This window comes from Typopeltis vanoorti, chromosome 6, assembly GCF_054136105.1.
Source record: "Typopeltis vanoorti isolate ZY-2024b chromosome 6, IOZ_Tvanoo_1.0, whole genome shotgun sequence".
Lineage (NCBI taxonomy): Eukaryota > Metazoa > Arthropoda > Arachnida > Uropygi > Thelyphonidae > Typopeltis > Typopeltis vanoorti.
Window position 1 is genome coordinate 69,913,041 of NC_143554.1, and position 15,590 is coordinate 69,928,630.

Below are 15,590 nucleotides of genomic sequence, written 5' to 3' on the forward strand. Positions count from 1 at the left end.
GCTTCCTCTCTATCAACATCCGCAGATTCCCTCACATTCTCCACCTCCTGAAGTTCCTCAATACAAAACACCTCAATTCTATCTTCTCTGGCCAAAGTGTATGACTGTACATTTAGCAACAATGCACAGACTTCCTAACCAGTTCTTCCAAATCTACAGTGGAAATCAGTTCTTCTTTTGGTCTAAGTTTCTATGAAATGCCCTTTGGAACTACAATGGCGTTTAATAGGGTGACAATTTTAACTCTTTCTTTCAATGATCTGATCACTGTTCCCACTCTAATGATCCAAACACCTGCTATGATCAAATAATTAAAATCATTTTTGCTAGAATGAAGGCCACATTATCCTCCATTCCACTAAAAACCCCAACCACTACTTGAGATTCAATTTTATAACAAGTATGCCAAGGAGAACAAGAAATGAATTCAGCAGATCACAAGTATCTTGACAGCCATTCCAACTTTGCACTCAGATAACAATACAGCAAGTATACTTGAGAAACAGTTAAGAAAATTGTTGCAGAAAAGCATGGTGAAGAACAAACTCAATTCAGGCCAAATAGAGGTTGTCAGGATCAGATTTTCACTTTAAGACAAATAGTTTTATTTGTCTTAAAGAGAAAAAGCATGGGGACATAATGGATCTGTATTTATGTTTTGTATATCTGGAAAAGGCATATGACAAGGTGCCAAGAGGAAAGCTATTCAAAATGCTACATTATATAGTGTCAGTATCTCAAGCAATACTTAGTCTTTATTTATGTTGTAAGTCAGCAGTTAGAATTGAAGGAGGTACATAAGGGTGGTTTAATGTTAAATTAGGTGTGAGACAAGGATTTACATTATCTCTTCTGTTATTCATCAACTATATGGATCACATCATAAAGGTAAATGATATTAAACCTGACATCAAAACTGGAGATGTTAATCTCAGCGCTTTATATTATGCAGATGATGTTATACTCCTAAATAAATCCAGTACAAGTCTGCAAGATTCCCTGACTAAATTAAATACCTATTATAATAAATTTATTATGAAATTCAATAATAAAAAAGACAATGAAAATAGGCAGAAGCACTGAAAATATCAACTATATCCTGAATGTAGAACCTATAGAACAAGTAAAACATTTCAGCTACTTAGGCACGATTTTTAGTGAAGATGGTAAATTAAATATGAAAATAGACTAACAGAATTAGCAAAGCTGGTATGATAGGAAGTCAACTGAATAATTTATATGGAATAAGAAAGAAATTAGTCAAAACACTAAATTAGCTGTATACAAGACAGTGTTCCAACCAATTTTGACATGGATCTGAGAGTTGGGTCAGAAATCAAACACTTGACCATAGACTGGAGACCACTGATATGAGAAACTCTACGAGAGATTAATAGAGTGAACAGATGGCATCAATGGCAATATCATATTAAAAATGAGGATATTAGGAAAGAACTTGCCATTGTCAGCAATCAGGAAGATTTTTACAGAGTTAATCTCAGGTGCTATGTTCACTTAAACAGAATGGAGAGGAATGATTAGCAAAACAAGTATTATATGCCAGGCTGAATGGAAAAAGATCCAGAGAAAGACCAAGATCCAAGTGGAGTGATACAGTAAAAAGTGTCTTAGGAACAGAAATATAAGATCTGATAATACTGTAGTCTTGACAGATAGATTAATTTACAGGAAAATTGTTGATAGGAAGTTAGTAATGATGCAACTTTTCATGTAGTGGCATCATAATATCCTGTCCACTCCCTATGGGTACATGTCAGGAATTTGATGATAATGATTTTCTGTAGCTGCTGCAGCTACAGAAAATCATCAAGAAATGAGTATTTGATTTTGTGAGGGCCAAACGAAAAAAACCTTCTTGCTCAAATTGCATTTTGAATCTTCTATCATGGCCACTGGGGTACTACTTATTCTGCCTATCCATGCTTTCTCTTCTCAAAAATTGATATGGTATCATTGTAACATCACCATAAAATAATAGTGACCTCCAATTCCTCCATAAATAACCAAGGTAAGTTAAATACCTAGTATATCAATAACAGTTCATTGCATGTCATCCCTGCTGTTTCTCCAAAAAAAAAAAAAAAAAAGTGTTCAGAGAATCAAAAATAGTTTAGATACCAAAAGTACTCTGGTCTTCACAGTACCTCACCAAGTGTTCAAAACTTGAGCTGCAGAATTAATACATCCTATATTGTCTTTAAAATCTGTCAGTCAGCTAGCATCTATCCTACAGCATGAAAGCAAGCCTATATTCCCATCATTCCAAAAGAAAAATAAAGCCATTTAGCTATCACCATTACCTTAAGTCTCTTTCAAATTATGGAGAAGATCAGGAACTTTTTCACCACCTGAGGACCACCAATTAATTAGTTGCCAACAGTATGGCTTTACTATCCTCCGCCTCCTATCTGAATATAAATAAAGGAATTGTTTGGGGAAACTCGTGTGATGACTGTTGATGTTGCCAGGACATTTGACTTGAAGAATAACCACTTATCAAAATATGTTAGGGTGTGCCTGCCACCATTTGCAATTTGACCAGCAGTCATCTTTAGTCATTCACATGTGTTAGAGATGGCTTATTCTTTTTTAGACTTTCTTACTAATGCTGGGCTATCTCAGAGGTGTGTACTTTTTTCCCGACACTCCTACCTCATAAACAAAAATAACCTTCTCACAACAATTTGAAATCCTAACTACAGTTTTACTAATGACAGTAATCTTCATCACCTTTCCTCAATTCTTATAAGGTTCAAGCATTTCAAGTTTCATGATCTTCCATCATCATCAATGCTCTTCAGTCCACTGCTGGATGAATACCTCCCCGTGCTTTTTCTGTTTCATGCAGTCTTGTGCATCTCTCCACCATAAATGTCCAAAACAACTTATTTCATTGTCCCATCTTACCTCTTACCACTGGTTTTCCTGGTTCCTGATAACCAGTTCTTGGTGTCCATTCTCTTGTTCTCTTCGTCCATCTGTTGTCAAACACTCTCATCACACGACCTTCCCAGTGCTATTTGTTGCCTTTTATTACTAAGACAATGTCCATTACATCTGTTTGCTTCCTTATCCAAGTATTATTCTTTTTATCTAACTGGGTTTTCCCCAAAATGGCTCTTTCCATATTTTCTTTGTGTTATTTTCAATTTCTCTAGGTGCTTTTTAGTTAGACTACAGATTTCACTACCATAGGTCATTGTTGGGAGTACACACAATGGCTGTAGAGCTTTCTTTTCAGTTTCGTAAACTGCTTTTAAATATATCTCTGTAATGGTTAAAAACTTTCCATCCCTGTTATTCTAGCTGAAATTTACTATCAAGTTCATGGTTGTTTGTAATGATTTGTTCTAAATTGAAATTCACTATTTCGATCTGTCTTCATGATCTTCCATAACCAATGTTAAATACTTATCTCCTTGTTATTCTTTAGGTGTAAGAACAATTTCATTAGCTTCAGTGCTACTTACTTACAGATTCCTGTCTTATTATTCACAAGAAAGATCTCACTGCATTTCTTTTGATTTTTATCAAAATAAAATCTTGTTATATGCTGAGCTCCATGAGAAATATATTTCTTGTCAGGCAAAAATATGTGAATGAATAGAACCCTGTGGAACTCCAGCACTGGTACTTGTATTCTAACCTTTCTTGACACAATCACAAGACATCCAGACTCAAAAATCTTGGTGTCAATTTCTAGTCAGTTTCATCATTATGTCATTTTTATTTGGGTAGTGGATGATCTCTCTCTCAGATTCATTCCAATCACTTTCTCATAATGTTTTTGCCTTATGCCTTTGTTATAGGTGATTTCAAAGGCAATGTTCTGCTGAAACAGATACATCAATATTCCATTGTCCTTAGAGCTTTTAAAAACAAACAACTATTAAACAATATCCACACACTTCCAGCTTCAAACCTATTGGAATACAATTTCTCATCATCAACTTCCTTCTCTTCCATTCATCAACCTCTGTTCCTTTAATTAGCCTAGCTTTGCTGTTTCCTATGAAGGAAAACTTACAGCCATTCAAGAAACAAAAAAACATGTGCCTACTTTTTCTTTAGCTACATGCTCATGAGGCAACCATATTATAGGTTTTGAAGCCTTTCATGTTTGGGATTGATAAAAAATTTCATTAAATTTCAGTCAGTTACTCCGTATTTAATAACATTAGTTGAAATGGTTGACATCCCCCAACTTCCCAATAAAACTGATTCAAATTAAGCAAAAACTAAACCACACAGATATATTTTCTGTGATTCAGTTTTTTACTCTTATCAGATAATCACTCCAATCACTTTCTCATGCATTCACTTTCTTCTTAAGTTTTTGGTAGAGGTATCATACATCAGGACAACAAACAATATACCACAAAACCTACACCACATCATTGCTGTGTGTGTGTGTGTGCGCGCGTGTGCGTGTATAAAGATTAAAAAAAAAGAAAAGAAATGTCCCTTTTCATGGACATCATTCTACTGAACTGAACACAATCGTTATTTCACATTGCAGTCTGCATGAAAATTAAGAGTCATTTATTACCATCCATTCACTCTCAGCTTGAAACTCAGTGAAACAAATTCCTGTCCTCTTCTTTCATTCCATCTTTCTCTGCTCTTTTCCAAGGTTCTACCTCCAAAAATTTTAAAAACATATGTTTCTCCTTTTCCTAACCATCTGTTCACATGGGGCACTGTGAAATGCTTGAGATTTTGTAAATCTGGTGTATGAGGAATAAATAAACAAAAACAATAAATTCATTCATCCAGTCCAGAATTATTAATATAAGTTTGAAATGTTGTGCCAAATGTGCTGATAAAAATGACCCAAATGAAATCAAAATTGAAATACGTGGACAAATTCTTATGTCCTAAATAACAAAATTTATTAAATTCATCCAGCTACAGATGGTGTTGGAGCCTCCATGGTTCAGTTGGTTTGAGGAAGTCCTTTAGTTGATAATACCTGAATTCAAATTCCATCTATGATGACAAGAACCTTTATAGGTGCTTTTCAATCAAAGGTAAGTCAGCCAGTCTCATATGAAAGTGGAGGTTTTTTCCCTCAAAGAAACTCGAAATTTTCATCCCTCAAAATGGGCAAACCAGGCCAGCAAACACACATTTCAACAAATTTTAAGATAGCCTGAAATATTATGGATCCAAATACCAAATTTCAATAAAATCTGACCTGCGGGACTAGGCTTGTAGGATAATTGAGTACAGACAAAATTGGTTATGCATTTTGTGAAATATGCCTAAAAATGAAAAGAAATCTTTACCATTCAATTATATAACTACTGCTTTCATCTCACCCCTCTCAGAGATAATGCAAAAATTAACACTGAACTTCAATATTAGCAGAAAATCTCATACAATTAGCAATTACTAATACAAGTTAATAAAATCTTGCTTGTGTCTCCTACCTTTATTAAAAAAAAAGATACGGAAATGTTTAAAAGAGCTCAGCCTGTTCTTGAGGTCTCCACGGTATATAATCAGGTATGGCACAAACGTCTTCCAAGTAACAATGATCACATGTGTGTGTCATCATCTTTGTATGCTGAAAAAAAAAAAGCAACTGAAGTCAAAACACAGAGATAAAGAATCCCTCACTCACATACACAGACCATGAATTTAAATAAAAAAATCAAATAAAGTAAGATATAATAACTGAAGCAGCAAATCTAAGACAATTTATTCTAGTGGGATAATTAGATGATATCTGAAGTTCCTTTAAGATTTCATTCTTAAAGATGGAGAAGAAGTGAATGACTAAAGTTTAAAATACTGCTTAAAAACTTGGAAAGCAGTATTTCACTTCATATAAACAAAATGACTTCAAAAAATACATGAACCTTTATGGTTCTTGTATCTTTCATAGAATTATGTTAGTAGAGAAGCAAGCTAAGAAAGGAGGGAGGATATAGGCATGATGTAAATTCAGACTTATGCATATTATCCTGAAAGGGCTATTTTATTTACTGCATGTATGTTACTCACACACCACCTAAAAGCAGTCGTCCACAAAGCAATAGTTTATGCAGTGCATGTGGGTGCCTTCCTTACTATTAAACACAGATGTGCTTTATATTTTTATTCATACATCATAATTTTTAGTGCTTGTGTGTGTGCTGAGATAGAGTACAATTATGACTGGAAAAAAGGAACTGAAGTAGAAAAAAAAAATTAACCCATGCATAAATACACCAAAACTGATTTAGAGATGAAAATGAAAATTATGAAGAAAAAATAAAAATCATTTGGTATTAATCTGACAATTATTTCTTAAGAAATTCTGTAACAGGTACATAACATGTCCCGCCACATATTTAGGTGTTTTTGAAGTTCATCTTTCAAAGTGAGATCTGCATGCATTAGCTTTTGATTCAAAATAACCAAGCCTCAAGTAGGATCATACCTTGTTTCTTGTAAACACACATATCTCAAACACTCCCCTTCGTATTATAAATTTAGTTTAATCCTTTATCCAAGTGTGAGCAAACAAAGTTTGCACCTGAAGATATCTTCAGGATTGAGCTAAAGTGGTGTAACACCAGGCAACTCATTGCAAAGGTGGATGAAGCTATCACTACTATCTCAATATCTCCCATAATGCAAAGCACATCTCCTTGCAGACATGTGTGCTGCTATGCATTAGGGTAAGGGCCACTACCCAGACCGGTTTTGACCTTTATTGAGGTCTCGTCAGTGGGAGCCAAGCCCAGCAGTGGAGATACCAAGGCAGAAGCAATGGAGGTCATCCTTACCTACAGGAGTTACCAAAAGGTGTACCACCTAATTATTAAATTACTCTGGATTCAGAGAAAGATATTGAAAGTTTATTTTTCACTTGGTTAGACTATAATAAATTTAGTTTAATTCTTTATCCAAGTGTGAGCAAACAAAGTTTTTGCCTGAAAATATCTTCAGGACTGAGCTAAGGTGGTGCAACACCAGGCAACTCATTGCAAAGGTGGATGAAGTTATCATCACTACTATCCCAGTATCTCCCATAATGCAAAGCACATCTCCTTGCGGATATGTGTAATGCTATGCATTAAGGCAAGGGCCACTACCCATACACATGAAAGAAGTTTATCAACCATCTGCCGGACTTCAAATTCAGCAGTTGATGGGGGGGGGGGGAGATGAATGGGACGGGCAACACAAAAATTCTAGAGTACCTTTCACATGGGTACACATGTGCATGCACAGACACACAAACTATTTATTACAAATAAAATCCTGAGCTCTAGGTGGATCCTGAGCCACCTAGAGCTCAGGATACATAACTAAATCCTGTCAATTCTCTTCTTCACTTTCTGAAGACCAGCAGTTACTAATAACTTCTTGGAAGTATAACATATTACTCAATAGTTGTTGGTAACATATTTCTGATTTCCCCAGAAATGTAGAGTAACAGGTAATTATCTTAATTATACATATACACTGAAGACTACTTTATTATGTACATTCCAATTATGCAATGAATCCACTTGTCAGAAGTGCCTTTTCTAGGTTATATCTATATTTTATGTCAACAACACACACAAAAAGTCAAAGTCTGTAACACAAAATGACTGTGTGTGTGTGTGGGGGGGGTGATTGGGAGAAAGAAGAAGAAAGCTATTAATGAGCTTCTTGAAGAGATGAACAGTACTGAGAAAGCAGCTCCAAAGAACAGTGGCAAATAAAATGAAAGTGAGTAATGAGAAGTTAGTACCATGAATTTGGAGAGCTGAACTTTGGATGGATATTAATTAACAGTTGCTCATGTTTTCACATAAGAGCAAAGGAATGGTGGTATAATTTAATACTGATGGAGAAGTGTCAATGAAAATAACTATATAAAAAAAGACAATGCAGAAACAAAATATCTATGAGAAAATGTATGTGTGTGTGTGTGTGTGTGTGTGTGTGTGTGTGTGAGAGAGAGAGAGAATTTATTAAGCAAACTGCCTACATCTGGATAGCGCTGAGCATTCTTAGGTTTATGGTTTCCCACCCCAAGTTACCTTAAACACTAAGGCAAAAATTTCACATCATTAAAATAATTTTCATGTAAGTTTTATTTCTCTCTCAATTTTAAGTCTTCAGGATTCTTTAACTAAATAATAAATGCATAAAAAAATTTGGCTAAAAGATCGACAATAAAACAATATAAAGTTCACAGCCGAGCTTGAAACTGATAGTTCCCTGCCTTTTCTAGATGTAAAACTGACCCACTCTTCTGGTAAACTTAAAATTTTGACAGAAAACCTACACATACCAACAGATATCTTCACAGTCAGTCTCATTACTTCCCTCCCCAAAAACTTGGAATAATTTCTACCTTGGGACGTAGAGCTCGCTCTCTTTTTGATGACCCAAATGAACTTCAAAAAGAAATAAACTATCTCAAAACTACTTAATGAATATTCTGAAAGAATTATTGAAAAATTCCTTCTTAATCCTCCTAGTCATCACACAGAAGAAATAAATACATTTAAAGGCAATATACCTATTCCTTACATAAGTTCAGTTTCACAAAAATTAACCAAGGTTCTAAGAAAATACAATATCAGAACTTTGTTCACTCCACTTCCAAAAATTTGCTCCTTAATAAGCCACCCAAAACCTTGTCATCATCATAATCTTAAATATCCTAGTGTGTACAAAATATGGTGTGATTGTGAAATTCCTTATTTTGGCCAGACAGACAAATCTATTGAATTACGTATGGAGGAACACATGAAGGACATTGCCTACAAGAGACAGCGAGCCAGTGCCTTATCAAGCCATATCCTTTTCTCGGCTGATCCTAATGATGAAAACCCAAGTCATACAGTTCGCTGGGATAGATCTACCAACATCTTTCATTGCCATGATGAATTGGAGAGAAAAATCGTAGAATCTAGGGAAATCATTCTCAACCCTGAACATCTAAATAATAACTTGAGCTACAACCTCCCAGATAGTCATTCAGCTGTAATCATGTACTGGCGTTCACATGATGCTGCAAGCACGCACTCTCCCAACAATGCAACAAACGAAAGAACAGTTTTAAATACAACTACGTTTTCATGCTAATTACTATTAAACCCCCTTTTTTACCTAACTCTCGGTTTAAGTCATTCAACTCTATTTTACAATATATATATAAAAAGGTAAGAAGATAAAAAAAATAAACATCAAACTATTCTCAATGGAGAATTAGAACAGTTAAAATATTTCAAAATGGTCCTTGTGATCTACATTACAGCCATGATATCATCTTGGTTATTTCTTTCATTCACATGAAATCACAGAGACATAACTAAATAATATTCATTTGTGCTAAGTGGAGAAGAGAATACAAGAACATCAATCTTACATTAGCCACAGGAAATCTGGCACGGAATAAATAAAGAAACATGCTTACTTTATCTGTGTCACTATAAGTAATGAGTAGCATAAGCAATCAAGATCGAGGCAATTTGATTCCGCTAAATGGTATACTTCCAAATGAAATACTATGCCACTGATTGACTAAAGTAGTTAACTGGTTATAGAATTCTAATTCTGGCTTGGCTAGTTGGCCAACTGTTTTAACATACTTGCTTCTGACCAACATGCAATATGAATCCCACCATGGGCATGGATGGTTGTGATTGTTTTTAGGTGGGAAGTGAATTTTCATCCTGTGTATGTGGAATTATAAGCCTAGTAATTATGACAAGCTTAGAAGACAGCTTGGAGATATAACATGGAATGAGGAGTTGAGCAGTAAGGAAATAAATACTGCATGGGAAGTGACAAAGAAATACATAACAGCATCAATGTGTGACTGTATTCCGAAGGCCAAAATGCTGAATAAGATAGGTGTAAAATGAATGAATGTGGGGTTTTGTTTACTAGAGGCCTAAAACAGAATGAAAAGTTACATGTTTGTTCTCTAGAGCTGTGTGTTTCTTGAACTGTGTTCCATGAAACCCTAGAATTCCAAGAAAACCTGTATGGATTCCCCAGAGCATATAGGCATTTATAGGTGAAGAAAAAACTTGTAATGGATGTAGTTTCTGAAAAAAAATTCAATGAATGGGAGGAAATACTAATAATTATTAAGCAAACTTATTTCTAGAACAGTTATGTTCTTTATGTGTAATATTGTGTATCATATATTTACTTGATTAAAATATTCTGCATATAATGGTTCATTGTTATAACTCCTTTTGACAATTTTTTTTTGTGAAAATTTTCATAGAAGTTATATGAAAAACAATTTTTTTAATAAAGATTCTGCAGATGCAAAATAATTTAAGAAACACTGTTCTAGAGGAGGGTTTCCAAACTATGAAAAAAAAAAAAAAATGAAAACATAAAAATAATATTTAAAAATTCTTAGTCTGCTTATGGTATTAATGTAACACAGAATTAAGTGCAACCTTTCATGGTGGAAGGGTCACATGAAAAGCATCAAATATGTAGCAGCAAGCAGAAGGATGAAGAAAATTGATATGAATGAGAGTTTCATCTATTGGAACTTTTATAAATAAGGATAGATTTTATTTACTAATGTTCTAGACTACCTAGAATATTTAATTTTGAAAGTTTTTGCACTATCCACTACAGAGTGCAGTGGATAGTGCAAAATTAAATAATGAAACTCATAATTAAATATTGAATAATAATTAAACCCATAATTAATCATATCACTTTTTTTTTTGTGGACCGATCAAATAAGATAAGAGCTTATACTTAGTAAGCAGAGGAATTAGAGAGTAAATATGCTACCTCAATTACATAAATATTTTTATCTAGAAGGCACTTCATTTTACATTCCATCTATTAGCTTTTGAGCTGGCATCTTTACTCTCTGATTCTCTATTTAAATGAGTATTAAACAGAGATCCAATTTCATCAACCTATAGAAAAAAATCTGATAAATCGTATACCTAATGTCATATATCAACCCCAGACAAGAGGGGGGGGGATGCAAAACCTATAGCACTTTAGTGTTGTGGCAGGCAAGTAGTTAAGTAAAAAAGTAAATCTATTCACAAGTCCTTAATAGAGCTGGCTCTCACTACAGCAAATTTATGGGGACTGCTGAAATAGTTTGTGGTGTGAATTAGTTTGCTAATGTGAATTTTCTTTAGCATTATACTTATGGGGCTTTAGTTGGAGACTTTTTGGTAATTTGTTATAGTGAGTTTTTCATAGCATGTATGCTATAGAGATTCAAAGGGAAAGGAGGCACACAAAATATATAATCCTCTCAAGCAAGGTCATCACTTCAAGTTCACCTCTCTTTTCCAATAGCACTTCACCTCCACATGGTAAACCCAGAGACTGAGAAACCAAGTGGAGAATTAGGTACAACCTCAGTGAGAGGCATGTTCAATTACAGGCAAGATGATAGGGTGGAGGGACCTGTCACAATCAACATGATCTGAGAACTTGAGCAGTTGGTCTTCGTTATGGCAGAACAAAAGGCATAGGACTGGGGGGGGGGGGCGCTGAAGAGTCTGAAAGTCAACAGCACAACAGTCAGAACCTCAGTGGAAGGGGTAACTGCCAATAAGTAGCTACTAATAACATTTGAAAGGAAAAATGCAATACACCACGACAAGTTTAGAGACCTGGCAGATCCACTATAAACTGAGAATGACTACCAACCCTGGTGAATTTTGCTTGCTCCATAGTCTTAAAACAGAAGATAGTGAAACGTCATCCTGGGAAATGACTTAGACAAGTCAAGAGATATGAAAAGGATATATTGATCTCATACATGAGAGGTTGAAGGACCTATAAGCACATCTGTGCTATGTCTGGAATGCAGGTGAGGACTTGATGTTTTTTTGAAGAGTTGTAGTCGTTTAGAAATAATTCTTGCAGTAAGATTTTCCAGAGGATGGAGGCAGATGGAATAAAAAAGGAAGAAGAAAAGCAGGTTTGGTTTGTTTGTAGTTACACAATAAAGTAATTCTGGACAGCTGCTGCTCCTGGATTAACAGGTGCAAACAGAAAGTTGCACCTGTTAATGAAACAAGGATATCTAGAATGCTGTTACTTGAAATGTCAGCAGTATTCATCACAAATAACAAGCACTAGACAAAACTCTAATAGGAAGAAATAACAAATTATCAGTAACAGAAACAAAGAGAAATCAAAAAGTTCAGATGAAACATATAATTACATGTTCATCAATAGTGGAGTTAAAAATGAAAAAAGAGCAAAGCAGCAGTAATAATTCTTATTCATAATTAAGCAATATCACAAGATTACAAATAAATCATGGCCTCATTAATATGATTGGTCTATTCCCTACAGGGCATGAACATAATGTCTTTTATCACAGTTTACAAAAAATAAAAGATAAATTCAAATAACTATCTTTTACTAATGGGAAATTTCCATGCCAGAATAATGAATATTCCACTTGGTAAAAACATAGCAAATAGAGAAGCTGCATGCAACAGAAATGGATACAAACTTAGAGACTGTTTCACGTATATTGACTTTAAAATTGCTATTTTTTTTTTCCCCAAAAAATAATGACAGCCATAAATTCACTTGGGAAACAAGAAACCTAAAACACAGACTAAATGTAATAAATAATAGGAAAAAGACCAACATTTACATAAACTTCTGAGTCCTCACCTTCTGAGTCCTCACATTATCAGAATAATGAATATTCCACTTGGTAAAAACATAGCAAATAGAGAAGCTGCATGCAACAGAAATGGATACAAACTTAGAGACTGTTTCACGTATATTGACTTTAAAATTGCTATTTTTTTTTTCCCCAAAAAATAATGACAGCCATAAATTCACTTGGGAAACAAGAAACCTAACACACAGACTAAATGTAATAAATAATAGGAAAAAGACCAACATTTACATAAACTTCTGAGTCCTCACCTGCATTCCAGGTGAGGACTCAGAATAAAGTAATAATAATAAGTATAATGATTAATTCTCTCCTTGTTGATGTTTAGTGGAAAAAAACGCACATCTAGAGAATAATAATTATTATTAACATCTGACCTCCATGGAATCAGACTCATCGTGGGAGGTACACATTATTGCACACAAAGCTCATCCAACTGTGCCTTAAACTGATTCAGTCTACATTCACAACACACTCAGGCAATGCATTCCACTCACCAACCACTCTCCATGCAAAGAATCTTTGCCTCGCTCCTCTGCTCACACCCTCCTTATACAATTTCAGGGATGGCCTCTTGTTCTACCCCCTCTCCCATTCTATGAAAAATTTCTTCCATGTCAACATCTGACCTCCATGGAGTCAGAGACTTATCATGGGAGTACACACTATTGCACACAATGTTTCAATCATATCTCTTCTCCTAATATTCACGAGACTTTGCAATTTGAATTCTCTCAATCTATCCTCGTACTTCAAATTTTGAAGACCACTGACTACCTTAGTGAACCTTCTCTAAACCCTTTCTAACATATCCTCATCACCATGAAAACTCAGTGACCAAATCTATACACAATAATCCATATGAGACCTGATCAAGGCCTTATACAATGGCATCATAACCTCTTTATTTCTGCATGTCAGGGCCCTCATCATTGCCATTATCCGATGGGACATCTTCACAACTTAGTGCAATGTGACCCATGAATTTCAGATCATTGTCCACCACCACTCCTAGATCTCTCATCTCCTCTACCTCCTTTAAAGTTTCCCCACCAAGTGTATACTTTGCATCCCATTGTTGCTTAGCAAATTTCAAAACTTAATACTTTGCAACATTCAACTGATTCTGCTACCTGCCCATTCATGCAATCTATTCAAGTCATCCTGTAAAGCCATAACATCTGCTTGACTCTGCATTGCTCTCCCCAATATTGCATCATCTGCAAAAGCTGCATATCACTAGTTAAATCCATCTCAATGTCATTAATATGCAATTTATTTTTATAATATAATATTATATTATATTATACAATATATTTATTTAGCTAATAAATTATTAAGCTAATATTTTGCCTATGGTCACAAAGGCATCTTCAGGGGCACAAAGAAATATAACTAAGCATGTGCATGCAGGCACACTTGCAGGAAGGCAAACACAGATTGAGTATGAAAGGCTACACTCCTAAGTGGCACCCTCTATGGATGTAGTAATGGAATCATGATGATGGAATCAAAATGACAGTCTCCCAGATTTCTGGTAAAGTGAGGCAGTCAAATTTGTTCAGATTTGAGGAACATTAAAATGCTGTGGAAGATTCTTTTTCTCTCCACTGGATCCAGTGATTCATATCCTTGGCATACAAATTACCAAAAATCTGGAAGACCATCAGGTTGAAAGATTCCATCAGCACAACTGCAGAGGGCACTAGTTAGAACAGTAAGATTCCACCTTTCATAGTCATTTGTGTTTGTCTTCCTACTATTGCGCCTGTGTGCACATGCTTAGTTGTATTTCTCTGTGCCCATGAACATGACCAATGCAAAATATGGCTTAATACTTTATTAGCTAAATAAATTTCGTAATTATCTCTAGAACTGCATTTTCTCCACTAAACATTAAATATATGATATAAAAATAGAATGGAATAATTATTAAAAAAAAAACTAATAGAGAGGAAAAGGAGAAGAAACCTGGATGAGAAAAATGAAGCAATAATAAAACAATAAAAAAACATAAACAGTGGATGAATACACAATCACTAGAAGCAAAAATTATTTATTAACACAAACAAATAATAAAAAAGAATAAATGAATGAATGAATAAATAAATAAATAAATAATAATAGAGAAACATGGGATCACTTCATAGCAAAAATGGAAAGAGATTTCAAAGCGAAGAGAACAAATACACAAAATATTAAGAAACATGAATAAAGAGGTAAAAGAAAGCTAATCTTGAAATAATCAAAGGAAACCATTGGCTTTTTCTAAAAGTTAAAAGATAGTAAAGAAACTAAAACTGATATAATATAGACCAGTAATAGTAACACAGGAATATAGAACTTAACAAGAAATCCTAAAAAACAATATACCAAAGTAAATCAGGAAAATCTCCCTGGAGAGAATGAAATGAATAAATATAGACCTTAATAAATATGCAGGCATTCTAATAAATTAAAGACTTAATTCGGTATGTTAGTCAAGTATATATTGTTTAATATCTGACATGTTTCACTGACTAATATCTGTCAGCACTTTCAGGTATTCGGTATGTTAGTCAAGTAAAACATGTGAAACATGTCAGATATTAAACAATATTTACTTGACTAACATACCGAATTAAGTCTTTAATTTATTAATACTAGTGGTCAAGAAAAAAGGTCATAATAATGCAGGCATTCTGTTCATCAAACAACTTAAATTATTAAAATTATTTAATAATATCTGGGAACAAGGAAAAATACCAAGAGAGCTGGAATAAGACCATTATCATGACATTGGGATGCATATCCTTCTACCCAAAGATTGCTGACTGACTGAGATAACTGTGATTATATAGAGAAACCTGTGGAGAATTCATGACTAAGTTTAACACACGTAAACCACAGTAGTAGGATTTTTTATTACGTAAATATTTCGTCCTAGGTA

The 15,590-nt window shown here is 34.3% G+C and overlaps 1 protein-coding gene across 6 annotated transcripts in view; it reads right to left on the bottom strand.

Moving 5' to 3' along the window:
- The window catches only part of Tlk (Tousled-like kinase), a 641,803-nt gene that overhangs the window by 515,931 nt on the left and 110,282 nt on the right, over nucleotides 1-15,590 (bottom strand). For all 6 annotated transcript variants that reach the window (XM_090394231.1, XM_090394230.1, XM_090394235.1 and 3 more), the window contains exon 5: nucleotides 5,454-5,590. The gene's annotated coding sequence lies outside the window, so the exon portion shown is untranslated. The remainder of the gene's footprint in view (nucleotides 1-5,453; nucleotides 5,591-15,590) is intronic.